Source organism: Acomys minous, assembly GCF_964271855.1.
Source record: "Acomys minous genome assembly, chromosome: 10".
In the NCBI taxonomy this organism is placed as follows: domain Eukaryota; kingdom Metazoa; phylum Chordata; class Mammalia; order Rodentia; family Muridae; genus Acomys; species Acomys minous.
Window position 1 is genome coordinate 18756217 of NC_140491.1, and position 16695 is coordinate 18772911.

Sequence of the window (16695 nt, forward strand, 5' to 3'; positions counted from 1 at the left end):
ATAACAACTGCAGAAACAATTCAATCAAAGAAACATTAGAAAAGTGACCAGTTTAAATTTAAAATGAAAGTTTGTGCAAACCGTAAAGTTTTCTTTGTAAGTTGTAGTAAGAGGTTGAGAACACTAGTAAAACAGAAGGACAATAACCATTCACTGTGATAGAAGTTATACATGATTTTTCTGTCCCTCAGTATCTTACAATGAGATATGCACACTCTTTTCTATTGTGGGACCATGGTTCTCTGCAAGGATAGGCATATAGAAAGGGATTCTGTTAGTTGTGGAGGGTCAAATGTTCTAAAGTTTAGACTTTCACACTATCACCAGCATTTGCTTAGAACATATTCCCAATACCTATAATGCAATAACTAGATCTTAACATGGAATACTGCTATTTTGTGTTGAGGAACTTGGCAAATGTTGAAAATTTCACATAATTGGACCTACTAGTTAATATCTGATTAGTTTTTAGAAATGAAAATCCAAGTTTTAAAAGAACAAACATATCATAGCATAGAAAGAAATCCGGCACCACAATTCTAAAAGCAAATGAAATAAGCCGACACAGTAGGGGCAGTTTTGAAGGCCTGCAGATGTGCTGGGGTGTGCCCTGTTCTCAGACGGTCTGCACTCCCTTTGCTAGGGGGATTAGTAAGTGAAAAGAAGGCCCCAAAGGAAGAGAGAAAATCAAGGCACTTTTTTTTTTCTGTTGGGAGAAGCAGAGTGGAAGGAAACCGTAAAAGAGGATAAATCTTTCGATCCATGATTTAACATTTTTACTCATACTCGGAAACAACAATCTCTGTAGCTTATAAAATAAGATATCCAATTAATTATTTTACCCCTTCTCCCTTTTGTGTTCAGGAGAGAATTCTAGGCACACAAAAATGGCCATTATTTATGTAACACCTAGAACTGAGTCAGTTTCATAAGTTATGTTAAATGAAACGAAAAGCACACAAAACACTTGCCATTGCTTAGCAGAGTGCATGCATCCATCGAGGGCAATCTGTTCATTGTGTTCTGTTCCTTCCTGTCTTCTAGGTCTCAGAGTCCAACACATTTTCTCCTTCCTGGGTCGAACAAGAAATGAAGAACAGTTAGGTAAGGAGATATCTGCTTACATGCAAAGATGCGGAAAGTGACAGCAGTTCCAGAGATCCCAACCTTCCTAATGCTGTAACTCTTTAATACAGTTCCTCATGTTGTGGTGATCCCCAGCCATAACATTATTTTACTACTATTGTATGTTCAATGTAAACAACCCACAAGTTGAGAACCACTGCCTTAGTGCGTAGTCTTCTTTGTAATCTTCTTCTTCTGGTCATCAGCAATCACAGGATATTTGGTCTCTTGGATATTTCTTGTCATTGGTGATAAGGCTGAGAAGCCAAAAGATTCAACAGAAACATCTCTGAAGTCACTGATGCTACCATAGGAGCATGACAAAAGCAATATTTATATATTACTGTGTTAAAGTTGTTTGTCCTTACAAGGTGGAAGAAGCAGTTATATTTATCTCATGGGAAACATAATATTACTGTGCTATATTTTTGTGTAAAATATGTAATAATGTAAATTGGTATATGGAAAGATCTGGTTCTGCTGAAATAGCAAGAGAATAAAACGGCAAAAAATGCACAAAATGGAGCTATTAGACACCCTTAAATGCTTATAATTAGTAGGCTTAAGCAATTACATGATTGAGTACTTTGTCAGGAAATAGAAAAGTACACTCAAGCCTAAAATAAAAATTATAACACTAAAAACATAGTTAAAATTAAAATCTCAGTGGATGTATCAAGATTAGGAAACTAAAGGGAAAATTAATGAAGAGGAAAGCAAGCCAGAAAAAAAAAATAAACAGGAGTGAGAAAGGGCAGTACAAATGGCCAATGCAAGAAAGGGATCAGGGACAAATGCAACATACTGGCAGGTTCTAACACATGTATTTGGATTATTAGAAGGAGAGGGGATGGAAGTGGAACAAACATTAACAGATACAATGTCTCAGAATATTACAAAAATGTCAAAAGATAACATGAACATCTGAAAGAAGAATTGTAAATGTCAAAGGGGATGAATGTCAAAAGTAAAACACAGAATGAAGCAGACGCATTCCCAGGAGTGTCAGGGTACAATTATTGAAAACCCTAGTTGAATTCTGAAAGGATGCAAGTAAGACAGCCACTTGGAGTAATCACAGGAGCATCAAATGCTCAACGGAAGCAATAGAACCAGTAGATAATGAAGAATACTTTTGAAATCTCTAAATAGACTGAAATCTTAAAATTTAAATGCCAGAAATTGATTTTTTTTAAAAAAATTTCATATTTTAAGACAAAGACCAAAAGATTTGACTGTCAATATGATAGCAATCAATCTGTAATGGAAATGAGGAAAAAGTACTCCCCCTCTTTTAAAATTTGTTTATTCACATTACATCCTAGATGGATTCCATCCCTCCTCTCCTCCCCGTCCCCCCATCCCCTCCTACCTTGCTTCCCTTTCCCTCATTTTTCTTCTGAATTTTTTTAGTATATGTGTTGCTAAAGTGAGAAAGAAAAACATTTTTAAAGAAACAAAAACTGCATTGATTCTTAAAATACCCATATTTTTTAAATAAGGTAAATATTTATTATACATTTATAAATTATTAATTTATAAGTTCATGCTGCCATGGAAACATTAGTGACAGAAAAAGAATAAGCCTTGTATGCGAGACTTACAGACTGGAAGATGACACAATAGCTACTAATGTAAGAAACTGGCACACTAGATTTTGATGGTTTTGCTTTAAAAAAAAAATCAAAGTTTAAAAAACAAAAAAAGCAGTGAGATGATTTGTCTTGAGCTGCCTGGGTTGGTGTGGTCACCTGGAGCAGAACCAGACAGGCCAGTTACTATTAACTTGGACAAACTTCCGGACAGCTTAGTGATGGACTCTTATGTTGGCCATCTCCATGGGAAAGGATAGAGACATAGGGTAAAATATGCTCTCCTTTGAAATTAGTTGGGATATTAAAATTGAGGAACTTTAAAGTTAAGAAAAGTGGCAGTGAGTAAACTTGTTGACAAATCTTAGTTACCTAACTTATTCTGAAAGAACCTTAAATGAAAAAAAATAGAAAAAACACTAAAAGAAAACACATGTAACAATACTATTCACGAATGCATCATAAATGGATTCATAAAAATCATAAAAATTAAAATTTCACAGCAATATTTAAGGAACATATTTCGGTTGACCACTATTAAGAAACGGCAATTTACACAAACATATGAAGGGATCAACATAAAATATAAATCCAGCTGATGAAGAAATGGAACTGTGAATGACTGTTGGAAAACGGCAATCACATGGGTGTGTAATACAGGAGACTTGAAGGGGCATCTCTCAGTGCAGAGGTCTTGTATGTCATGTGGACACTTTGGACTCGATCTCCAACACTGCCTAAACATGAAGCAGCAGAAATGTTACCTGCTAGGTTTCCCACCTTCAGGTGTTATTAAAGGCTCCATTTTCACAAAAAAATCTCAGACAAGCATAAAGCACAGCGCAGCAACTCAGCCCTGTATTCCCAGGACTTGAAGGCTGATGCAACCTCGGTTATGAAGTAAGACCCTATCTCACCCCTCAGTCCTCTAAAAGAAACTTGTTCCTATTGTAAAAAGTAATTCTTCTGTAAAATGTCTCAGAGAAATTATAAATTGAAACATTCGATAATTGATGGATATATAAGCCTAGCAAGGATAATAATTGGAAATATAAAGACCAATCAAAACAACAGTATGTATTTTTAAAAAACCCAAACTTAGTAGGCACTTCTGGCTATCAACAAATCTTGTTAAGTATCTTAAAAGCAAAACATTTAATATCCCATCCTTATATGTAATAGCTATTGTAGTAAGGAACAAGACAAAATGTGTTTGGTGACTATCACCATTTAGCATTTAACTGAACACCCTGTATTCCACTTAAGTAAAAAATAATGGTTAAAAGGGGGACATAGTATGTGAGTTAGAGTGATTACAAAAAACAAAATCTAAGAGCCTTCAAGCTTAGGAACCCTCCCAATTCTCTCTATCTGCATTAGGTCATTTTCTTGTATTTTTTAGGCATATAATAGTATCATTGGGAAAGGCCTGCAATTTTTCCACATCTTTTATAATTTTTATATCTCTAGTTCATTAATCTTGCCTAATAGAGATGCTGAAAACTTAAAGAACAAGTCTATGTAATAACAGTGCAAAGAGTTACACATATCTTGCTTGACTTTAATATACGTATCTTCAATATTTCCTTAATTAAGCATGATGCCATATTTATATCAGAACATGATATATATTTTTAGTAGCATTGTCTCTTTGATTGGGGAAATCTAGAGAGAATAAGTTTCAGTTCCTGCCATGTGTAAGAAAAGTCATGAATGCTTGTATTCCCTATACAAAATTCTCCAGTTTTTCATATACTGTAGAACATCCTCTCTTACATATTAAAGTTTTATCTAGATAACTTAGGATTCTCAATACAATATACATATTTTAGACATTATCATATTCTCTTCTTTAGAGAACAGAAACAAGGAAGTGTCTGCCGTGTGTGTTCTGTATAAACATATATTTCCTACATTGTTGTTGATTGGGTTGATTGAATCTGTGCATGCATGTGGATACTGAGTTCACCAATACATCAATAACGTCATAGTAAAACTGCACTTTTCCAAATTTAATGGCCTTTGAAAATTCTTACTTCCTAGTGTTATTTTCCTCAAATGCTTGAGATGTGTTTTTATTACCTTCTTAGAGTTTATCAGAGTGACCAAGCAAGCAACAAATCATATCAGACTTCTCCACCTCCATTTTATTGGTTTATTTTATGTGTTTGCATGTGTGTATGAAGGGCGGAGACTAAAGAACATAGCCAGTGCCTTCCTCAATATCCATTCTCCTTACCTTTTTGAAACAAGGCCTTAGCTGAGCCTGAAGCTCATCAGTTTGACAAAAACTGGGCAGAAGGCCTCAGGAATCCTCTAGGCTTCATTTTCATACTGATGTGATTATTGATGAATACTGTCTGGCCCAATGTAGGTTTTGTTTGTCTGTTTGTTTGTTTTTCTAGTTGTTATTGTTTTCTGATTGGTGCTGGGCACTAAATTTGGGTCCTTATGCTTATGTGACAAGTAGTTTAGCAACTGGGATGTCTTCATGGATTCCCTGACTGAGCATTTAAAAGATGAAGTGTCAGAAAGAAATGTCAGAGTAATAGAAAAATGGTATCTTATTGTTATGCAGAAAGGCTAAGTTTGAGGAGCAAATTTTCCTGTACTCCTAGCTTCAAAAACAAAACCAGATGATTTGCCTGCACAGCCTCTGGCTACCCGTGTGCTTAGGTGATATTTATGGGCCAGATAACCAGGGAAAGGTATATGTAGACACATCCTTTAAAAAAAAAATGGCAAAAGTAGGAGAGATGAGCCATTTTGTTTTGCTAACTAAAGTAGCAGGGTAGGAAGTCCCAGTGACCTTTCCATCTCTGCCTGCCCAGAGATGGGATTTCAGATGCCTGTCTTCAGACCGGGCTTAGTACATGGGTTCTGGAGTTTAAAACTCAGGTCATATTTGCACAACAAACACATTTGTGACTGAGGCATTCTTTCCAGCCCCTCCCTGACTCTTACCACTGGCTTTCTGCCTCCTGTTTCATTTACTAGGACTCTTGTGATCACACTAGGATCATCTGAGAAATTCAGGATAGTCTTCTCAGCTCAAGAACTCACCAGATTGCAAAGTTCCTTTAGCAATGTAATATGACATTTTTCAAAGGTTCTGAGGATGTGTGTGCAGAAGTCTTGGGGGCACTGCTGTTTTGTTGACTGTTTCATTATATGGAAATGAAAAGTTAAGGGGTGGACACAATAAGCTCTTCTCTAAAATTCTCAGTGTTTTGTTCTCTTAGCCCATTGAACCTGGCACAAAGTTAAAGATGTGGCAATTGCTGTAAGAGACAGGTTCAGCTTCTACAGGTCTTCACTTACCTCCCCCGCCCACAAGCTGTTCTGTGTACATATCAGAAGTCTCTTGGCTTTTCGGTTGGATCAACTGCATGCACTTCATGTTGTTGTCATAAAAGTACAAAATGGGTCGGACTTGTACATCACACAATAATATTCAAGGTCAATTTTTAATCAGAACAGATAACTCATTTCTTATTTTATTTCTCATTGAAAATTTTGGCCAGTCACATTGTCAGTGGAGCATATCACGAATTCATCAGTCATTCTATTAAGGACTTCTTCCCCAGAGAAAACGGATTTTTCTTTCTCTAGCACCGTCACACCTGTCTCTAACTCCTCAAGTCAGGGTAGGGTCTTGTGAACACTTCTGCAGTGCCTTCTGCAAAGTTGACTGGTATGGTCCTGTGAAGCCAACAATGGCTGTTGAAAATTTATGGGTGTATCATCTCTGTAATGTCCGGAGGCTACTATGTTGCATCAGTCCTCATGCCCTTTAGCTCTGACATTCTTTCTACATCACCTTCTGAAGTGTTCCCTGAGCCTGGGATATAGGGATTATATTATACATGTCCATTTTGAGACGTGTACTCAAGAGTCATATGTAATCTTTGATTTAATCAGTTGTGGTTTTTGATAATGAACTTTTTCTACTGAAACACTGATGCTCCTTTGACGGGGTAACATCAGCATTGACTTAATGTGTATGATGTTAGGTATTTAGAAGACACTTGAACATACAAATTTAGGATTACAGTAGTATCAGGTTCTCCTCTAGAGCATGTGACCTCTTCATGTAATACCAGGCATGAGTTGTGTAATTGAGTGGATCTTACGCTTAATTATAGAACTCTTGACTACCCCCAAATATTGGTGCCACTGTAGCAGCACGAGGCTTATCTTGCTGGTCTGATGATTGTTGTAAGTGAGGATTTATTGATGATTAGGATTGTCAATAACTTTTTTATCCAAGCAGCCTGTATAGCTCCTGACCCCATAAGAACTAATCAGAAGAATGAAGGTTTCCAGGTCAGTACCAGCTTAATTTTTCCAAGTCTTATAACTAAAGTGCATGATGTCTTCAGCAATTGGGTCTTAAACTCAAATTTTGAAAGATAATCAAGAGGAAGAGAAAGGTCTTGTTTTGATTGGGGCACCTCTTTAGAACCCCGTGGTCAGCAAATCTAAGGTGTTACATGGGCTCTAGAGGGAAACATTATCAACAGGCTAACTCAGATATGAACTGTTTGAATTTGATAAGTATGCCCATGGGTACACCAGCGGCATTAGTGCTATGGGGGCAACCAACTAGTTTCTGATTGGATATAAGTCCCATTTACAAGACAGAACATATTCCTGGGGAAGATTCTGTTGGTGAGAGCCTACAGGCCCTAGGATTGAACCTACTACTATTATTTTTGCTAAATAAGCATTGAATTAAACAGCTTTCTAAATTGATATTTCTCTACTCATGGAATAGTGTAGTTCTCAGACCCCATCAATATTTGAGTGCAAGTGTGTGTGAGTAGTAGTAGTAGTAGTAGTAGCAGCAACAGCAGCAACAGCAGCAACAGCAGCAGCAGCTGTAGAAGGGGACACTGGTTAAAGTAGAAACTCGCAAATAGTGCGGAGTACATCTCTACAGATTATACGAGTTAGAGGTAAGGGAGGACCTGAGCAAAGTGTCTTCTCAACATGACAGGACTGCACTCATGAACTGATAGTGTCTGTAGCTAGCTGTATGAGATGGAGCCACTCCACATTCTAGCAGAGAGGAGGAATGAGTTCATAAACTTCATCACTAACGGAGGAGCTATGGTCATTTGATAACCTCTAGCCAAGGGAGAGTAAGGTTTTTTCTATGGTTTGGTTGATTGAGTTTTGTTTGTTTGTTTGTTTGTTTTTTAGAGACTGTGAATTCTGTCAGGTTAACTGTGAGCCCCACACCCAGAAGTATATGGAGAGCATACACTGGAATTTGTTTATAATTTTTTAAAAAAGGGATCCAAATTTGGAATAGCCCTGAGGGTGCAGTGGTGAGGATGCCAGTAGAGATGATGAGATGGGCGGTAGACTTGAACACTCTTTCAGTTCCATTTCTGCTTTCAACTTTCTGCACAGGACATTTACAGTGATATTTGCAGCATATACTCTGCCATGCTCAGATATCAACTATCTCTATGGAAATATAGAGATGTTCCAGATATCTAAAACCCGCCTCCCAGGGAAGCTTGCTCCTTAAGTAGTCAGCTGAGTTCTAGCTGACTCTTGGGGAAAGTCATGCCCCTAGCCTACACTCCGTCATCTTGTTGACTGCACAGGATATACAGCAAGAGTTCTTTACTTGTTCATTCCATTTTTTTTTTTTACAATTCCCAATAACCCACATGACTGAGCTTCCACAATTAACTTTTATTTTACTTGTGAAAATTTACCCCTTTGTTTAGTTTATCTAGTTTTACTCCAGTGCTGTAATTTTGGTTGTCTAGTGCATATATACACGTCAAAATCTCACCATCAACCCAAATTCAACATGTCCAAAAATCAACTCATCATTTGTCCCTCTTATACTAAAAGATGTTGCTGAAATCATTTTCCTTAAGATATTACATCATATTTTTATACATTTTTAAAGAAAGGCTTAGATTTAGCCAGAGATTTTTATTCTTTGGTCCTTCACAAATTCTACCCATTTTTTGGAACCTGTTGTACTTTATTTAACTGATGATAAATATTCTGCTAGGTAGTTTATATAGTACTGCAAACAATATACAAAAAGAGTATATGTATACGTATACTATTCCTAGAGTGTACAAGGAGAGGGAGGGACGTATTCATAAACCCTCTAATATTGTGTCCCTTTCCATTTCCTACTTGACCAAGGCTCTCATCAAATATAGCATCTTCTTTCCTTTATTTCTAAATTGTTTTTCATCCTTTGCCAACATTACTAGGGAAATATGTTAGTTAATTAAGCCTGGGCCCTCACTCATGCTAGTTAAGCATTTCATCCCTGATGTATTCTTAGCCACCTTTTACTTTTTATGTTAGAACAAGGTTTTATGGGGTTGCTCAGTCTGGCTTTGAACTCATTTTGTAGCTGAGACAGGTCTTGAACTCCTGATCACTGGCATGATAAGCTCATGTCACCAGGCTGGCTGAAACCAATGCATTGTATCTATATTCTCTGAATATCTCTAAGCTTCTGCTCCACTGAGGGCTTCTATTTGATAGATGGTCTTTTGTATTAAATCTGAAAATATGTCTAGTCTCAAACCTGATGCTCCATCCTATTTTGGGTAATGATATCACCATTGACTGAATCCCTCAAACTATGAGTCCAGAAATTACCCTTGACAGCCTTCAAATTTACCACTCACATCTAGTTGTGAGGCCAGCCTTGCTCTGTAACTCTTCAGTGTATTTCTCTTTCCTGTCACTGGCTTGGTTTGTCTCTTCTAACTCAGCTGGGAGGCTATCCAGCAGAGAGTCTGGACCTCAAGACACTCCCTTACCCTCCCATTCATTCTTCACACTATTGAAAGATTTATTTGTCCGAGTTAAACTTTGACTGTGTTGCATCACTTCCGTGCCTAAAATACTGGCGCGGCTCTCTAGCCTTGTGGTTGGAGTCCAAATTCCTGAGGGTGGCATGCAGGGACCTTGAAGATCCGACACTGCCTCAGCTCCTACTGTTCAGTTAGTTCAGTATGGCCTGGTAGTTTCCTTTCCTCTGCATATTATCTATAACATTTGTGTATCAGCATTCTATTTTTCTGAGATGCCTTTCCCCCTTCTCAGCCAACCACGTCAGGATTCAAAGACAATTTTACCTTCTTTAGGCTCTTAGGGAACATAAGAAATGTCCCGAGTTCCTATTTTTTTAGAAAAAATCCTCTTACCACACGGTTACATAATTATTGTATTATTTTGGTAATTACTCATTCTCTTTTCCATTTTTCATGCTTTCTCTAATTCGTATTCCTCTTAATGGTCTACAAGGCCATGATCTTGCCTTTGGCTCCTTTCCTGACCTCATTTCCTCCCTTTTTCTCCCCGGCTGACTCTGCTCCAGCAATATTGGCTTCCTTCCTAGTGCCAGCACGTTCCCATACGAGGTCCTTTGTACTTGCTACTCCTCCTGCCTCTTGTCGCCTTCCCTGGATACTTGCATGGCTGGTGCCCTCCTTTCCTATTGGGTTTCTGTTCAACCATTCTTTTCCTCTGCAGACTGTTTTGCCTGACCGTGCAGTCTGCGGTGAGCTGTGCCTCCTGTTTCCTCGGCATCTCGAATCACATTCTCCATAATAGTACATCCCCAGACTGCCGTCTAAATTGTGACTCTTCGACTTGTCTGTACAGATAGATGTACAAATGGTCGTTCATGCATGCGGAGTGTCCTGGTGTTGAAGTTTTCTTTCAGAAATAATACTAAAGCCAAGATTTCATGTGAAGTTCATGGATAAGGATGGATTAACCTAAACTCAAGAAAGCCTCCTGGGACATTTGACTACTCTTGATAGGAGAGCACAGGATATAGAAGAAGGTTTATCTGGGCTTATTATATAAACAAACATACCTCAAGGCAGTGTAGAACTACACATATTTCTTTGTAAACAAATTCCACACTTCAGGTATTGGCATTTATAGGCTCAGTCACTTAGATGATAATAACATAATTAAATTGAGATTTGTGGCAGACAATGGATTAGCACTATTGTGTTCTTACAGAATTTATTGCAAAATGCATTTTGTCATCAAGAGTAGTATGTAATTTAGATGTTCAAATATCCATCTCAGCCCCAGAACTCCAGGGGATCCTTACTTTCTGTATGAATGCTGGCTTGTGCTGACCAGCATACTAAGCAAGCATCCAAGGATTATCCCAACATCTGCTTGGGGAAGACAGATGTTGTCATTACAAATCTTCATCCTTGTGCTCCCCCACAGTTAAAAAGAATTGTTCTCAGGCATTGAATTTATAAATGCAAGTTAGAAATGGACAGAAAAACCAAGAGAACTCAAGTCTATAAAAAGTTCTGAATGGGAAGTTTCAAGACTGGAGGGGGAGAGGAAAAAAAATAGAAAGGGAGTGAGGGGTGTGGCAGTGATGGGGAACGAAGTAAGACATTATGAAGGTCTCAAGCTACATAAAATGCCTTTTGTATAGTTTGTCTTATGTGGGATTTTATCACCACATAAAACCCAATACGCTCGTTTTCACTGCAAGCAGGAGGACGCTGTATAAAGAAGCTGGAGAAACAGCATGCAACTCATAAAAGACATGCAGTTGGAATTTACACACGCATCCATCACGGGGCAGTGTGCAACAAGAGGCAGCCGAGGATGTTTATTTAGTGTGAGTCGAAAGTGATGCTTCCTTTCTCACAGGAAAGCCTGCTAGTTGAAAGGCAAATACCGGATCCATTCGAGGAGCACTGGCAAGCATGGCTTTACAGGACATTTACTTTTTTGCTGCATCTTGCCTTCTTGGCCACGCCTTCAGAAAATCAGGTGACTGTGCTAAGTTTTTTTTTTTTTTTCCCAGCCTCCAGAGACCTGTCCCTGCTGGACTCTGAGATGTGGGAGGCAGAAAAGGACATAACTACCAGGGGACCACTGGTATAAAAATTAATATCCGCCTATGTGTTTCTTAGTGCTTCCCTTTGGAGTTTTGGCTCTGGCTCAAAACCTCTTCTATCTATTGATGACAGACTGTGATATGGCATTCCAGTTTCATTGATCAGGGCAGCTAGCAAGGTTTGTGTCACCTAGATTTTATCTAAGTGACAAAGAAAGGGGCAGATGGACCTGGCACAGTGTGATCGGTGTGAGGCCCTGACCCAGCACAGGTATGGTGCTTGCTGACACTTGAATGTTTCACACTTCTGGCTTTGTATCTAGGTCTTAATCCTGCAGCTGCATCATGGGAAAATTCACTCAGTACAGCTTTCATCAATCCAACCTCCCCTTTCTGGAATAATACTAAAAACATACTTCCTAAACACAGACTAATTACACAGATTAAGATGATGGGTTGGTGATTTTTTTCAGAGGACTCTAAAAGCTGCAGAAGACGCAAGCGGTTTTTAGAAGCCTTTAGCATGCATACTTAGAACAACGTTAAGTGAGGGCCTCTCTTGCATTAGGGAGCTGGAGTCTGTCACATTATCCCCATTGACTCTCGTAATGTCCCTGGCGCCGTACCACATGCAACAGATGTAAAAGGTCACCAGTGAAGGGCGAAATATTATGTGACAATAACAAAACTGTGCTTTCTGCTAAGCAGGCCTTCTCACTCTGCATTTTGATTGTTCTTACCTGGTTTTCACAGACTGATTTTGTTTTTATTTATTTGCCAGAGTTTATTTTGTTGAGTATGGCAAAAAGACAAAAAGAGGTACAACAAGAAAGCAAGAGAAAGACAAGTTCCCTTTTTTGTTTGTTTGTTTGTTTTTGCATCCCAGTATAAGGAAGCATCAGCTGGAGCCTGTTTCACATGGGCTTTGCCTTCCTAAAGAACACTGTCGGTTATACCTCTCCTTTCCGCTGAACTTGAATGATTTGCTTAGCTAATCAAGCTTAAATAACATGTAGCAGCAAGGGGAAAAAAAGCCACTGAAAACTAGAATGACTGCAGCTGTTTTCTGCATTGTAGGAGAACAAAATTCATCTCTGTGTAAATGCTCTTTTGTTCAGAAGAACATACTGATGGAATTTTCAGGTTATGCGAAACAAGGTTCCAAAGACTGGTTCAGGATGGTGGTGTAGATACAGGAGCAGAATCACTCTGAGTTCTTATCAGTTGTCAAAGGTGGTGCTTTTATATTTACTAGTTTTACTTTTATATGCATTGGGAGTGGAGGGGAGACAAATGCTATATACTAGAGCTAGGAGACTATGGGAACAGAAGCTTTCCTGTTATATGTACACACTTGTACAGAGGCACATAGACAGGAAATTGTGGCCATCTGGATCTTCAGCAAATGAAGAATTTGTGAGAAATTTCTCAGTGTGGAAATGGCAGAAAATCCCTAATGGTTGTAAATCATATCAGTTTTTGGCTGTTATCCAATCTGTTATGATGCCTCCTACAGAACCAGAGTAGTTCTCCCTGTGTTCAGTTAGGGTATCCTGTGTGAATAGAGATGCAGAAGCTCCAGAGAAGCTTCCAGAAGAAGAAACAGAACAGTCATATAAGGAGATACAAGTAAGGAGATATAATGAGTCAGGTGCTTGAGTTATGAGTGGACCTCACCATACCCACGGACTTGGGAGGGTACAGGCTGTCCCATTGCTGCATTGGGGCTATAGTATGTTGTTCATTATATATGTGTGTGTGTGTGTGTGTGTGTGTGTGTGTGTGTGTGTGTGTGTGTGTGTGTATGTAAGTATGTATGTATGTATCAAAAAAATAACCCTATTCTGACATAATGAAGGCTGCTCCCAGTGTGTTTTGACACCAGTAACATAAGCTCTACAATTTCAGTCATCCGTTTTCCCGCTTTTTCCAAACTCTAGGCTCACTTTCTTCCCTCCTCCTCCTCCTCCTCCTCCTCCTCCTCCTCCTCCTCCTTCTTCTTCTTCTTCTTCTTCTTCTCTCTCTCTCTCTCTCTCTCTCTCTCTCTCTCTCTCTCTCTCTCTCTCTCTCTCCCTCTCCCTCTCCCTCTCTTTCTCTCCTGTGTAGGTTAGGCTTTCTTTAACTCATAACCCTCTTGTGTAAGCCTCCTCAATTGCTGGAATTATAAAATTGTAGCATCACTTTCATTTCATTTTTCCTACTTGATTTAAATCTAAGAAGTACTTCATTAGGCCAGGCTGTTCTACATAGTGAGTTCAAGGATGGCCAGGACTGTGTATAAAGATCCAGTTTCCAAAGACTAAAAACCAACCAACAAACAAATAATGTACTCACAGATAAAAACAACAAATAGAGAGATTAATATAGCCATTCAAACAAACATCTACGCAGTTCCAAAATCTACATCTCCATCTACTTCAATGAATCAGAACTTCTCATGCTGAACCCAAGAGCATTTCATAAAAAATATACAAGACCAAAAGTGACTTGTAGCTGGATTTAGCTACTTTGTGGGTTCCTCTGTTTTCCGCCCTTTATAGCCCCTACCCACATTTCACCTCCTATCACTAGATAGGAGAGACAGAAGGACAGATGGGGGTGGGGAGAGAGAGAGAGAGAGAGAGAGAGAGAGAGAGAGAGAGAGAGAGAGAGAGAGAGAGAGAGAGAGATCTGTGAATCTAATTTCTTTCTTCTTGTTTCTTTTTTGAGCATGACTACTAAAAAACTGCACCTGCACCCAACCACCACTACCATCATCACCACCACCACCCCTCGCCTCTCATGGGACTCTAGCATTTATATACTCTCAAAAAATTCCCAGAATTCCAAACTTCTCTAGAGCACAAGGAAAATCATAGCCTGCTGCTGCAAAGCAGCTCCATATCACCATACCTGAGGTTAAAGTAAAAACATATATTTCTGTGGTTAAAAAAAAAATGACTTCCAGATTTCAGAATTGTCACTACAGGGTTACGGTTTATTTTGTTTTATAGTTCCAGAGGGCTAGTCATTCATGAGACATATTTTAGCATGTAACAAGAGCAAGAAGCTGAGGGATCACATCCTCCAACATAAACATCAGAGCAGAGACAACAAGCTTATAGTGGGATAAGTCTATGAACTTCCAAGCCTCTCCCAAGTGACTCATTTCCTGTAGCAAGGCTCTACTTCCTAAAGGCTTCACAAGCTCTAAGTGTGCCACTAACTGGGAAGGAGGTGATCACACTCGTAAGGAAAAGTTCTTAGTCAAACCAGCATCCTCTACCCATTCTTTCATGCCAATTAGCGTTTCATTGCATTCATGAAGTTGACTGTGAATATTTAAGTCCACCCATGATAGAAGTCTTGTTGCACTCTTAATAGGAATCAAGAAACATTTACAACAGTGTCACAGATACTTTCGTGTTTTCTCTACGTTATTGTGTTCTGGCTACCAAAACCAAAAGAAATTATGAGGATAAAGGAAATATGTTGCTTATTTTTCAGGTATTTTCTCCTCTACTAAGTGTATTCCTGGGTACCTACTAACTTCTCAATTAGCATTTTGTTAATGGGTAGGGAGTTGCATTAGTCTCAAAAATAAGCATTTATTAGCCAGGAAAATTATACTAGCGGGAAGCTAAGCTGGTGCATTAGTGGATCCAACCAAGCCTTTTCTCCTTGGTGGGTACTATTTAGGTGGGCCACTGTATGGTAAATTAGTTCCCACAATGAAAAATTATAAGGGTTTCAGAACTTTTGTGCTTATGTGGTGTCCCAATCAACATGATACTTTCACCTTTTTACTCACAAAGACACTGTTATTTCCCACATAGCTTCATTAAGCAAAGCCAAAATAAAATAAAACCTAATAATGTCCTTTAGTCAAAGAATCAAATTAAGAGAACTTACAGCTCCCTTTAATATTTCTTTAAATGTTGTGAGTACAGTTAGCTTAATGAGAGACTAATATCTTAAACCCCATATCACCCTGAGTACTGCAAGCTAAGGCATTCATGTGCAGCCACAGATACAAAGTGTAATTTTAAATATCTCTCTTTGCTATGCTACTGAAAGGTATCAGAAGGCTTACAAAATTATTTTCATGTTTCCATTTTATTACAAGTCTGTATTTCAAGTATTCTGCTTTCTTGGTTTATTTTTTGTTTTAACTTCAAGTTTATTTGTGTGTGTGTGTGTGTGTGTGTGTGTGTGTGTGTGTGTGTGTGTGTGTGTACATGCACATATGTGTTATCTCTCTGTGTGTGCATGTACACATGTGTATAGGTGCCTGTGGAAGCTAGAGAGGGTGTCATCTTCCCTCAAGCTGGAGTTCCAGCTGTTTGGGGGCACACAGCAGGAGTGCTGGGGACCAAACTCCAGTTCCCTACAAAAGCAGGGCATGCATGCTCTTAACCTCTGAGCCACCTTTCCAGCTTTGGCTTTGACTTTTCTTTCTTTTTTCCTATTGTTCCATGCTCCTTCATGCATTTTGCTCTGTATTTGAGACTTCTCACAGCTCTCTCTCTCTCTTACATCCTTCATTATCTATAAAAAGGCTGTCCCAGCAGGGAACACTTGGGAGTCAAGTCAAAGTTCCAATTTACCTTGGGCTTAGATTTTACAACCAGGGCATAAATAAGAAAACTGCGTGTAATTAAAATCATCACAAACTCCAATTAGTTGATGTTAATAATAATAAGAGCCACTTCCATGAAGTTGAATAAGTTCATCTTTTCCTCTTCCATAAAAGTAAATCTGTCTGCACTCAGTTGAACCTCAGTTCAATAGCTGACTTCTTCATATGGGCCACGTTGTTACAGAAGTGAGCTTCTTCAGCTTCTGGACTGGAGTGAAATGTTCAGGGTGTCATAGAGGCATGGGACCAAGATGATGACAACAGGACAGGAGTGCATTCCTCAAGTTCTATTAGCATGTTGCTTCCCACATGGCTACTGTGCTGTGCAGCCTGAAAAGCCAACTCAGTCAGATAGGTGTTGATCCTCTGTGCATGTTTCCTTTTTTTTGACCCTCTCTCTTTTCATCTCTTTAACATCTAAAATCAAATCATAAATGCCCTGGGCTTTATTGTATGCATGGTACAACTTAATTGTAGTAGTT

General features: G+C 38.8%; 1 long non-coding RNA gene across 1 annotated transcript in view; it reads right to left on the reverse strand.

Annotated features, from left to right (window-relative positions):
* Positions 1–987: 987 nt before the first annotated feature.
* The window catches only part of LOC311607022, a 40867-nt gene continuing 25159 nt past the window's right edge, over positions 988–16695 (reverse strand). The window contains exon 3 of the long non-coding RNA XR_014782502.1: positions 988–1073. This is a non-coding gene — a long non-coding RNA (uncharacterized lncRNA). The remainder of the gene's footprint in view (positions 1074–16695) is intronic.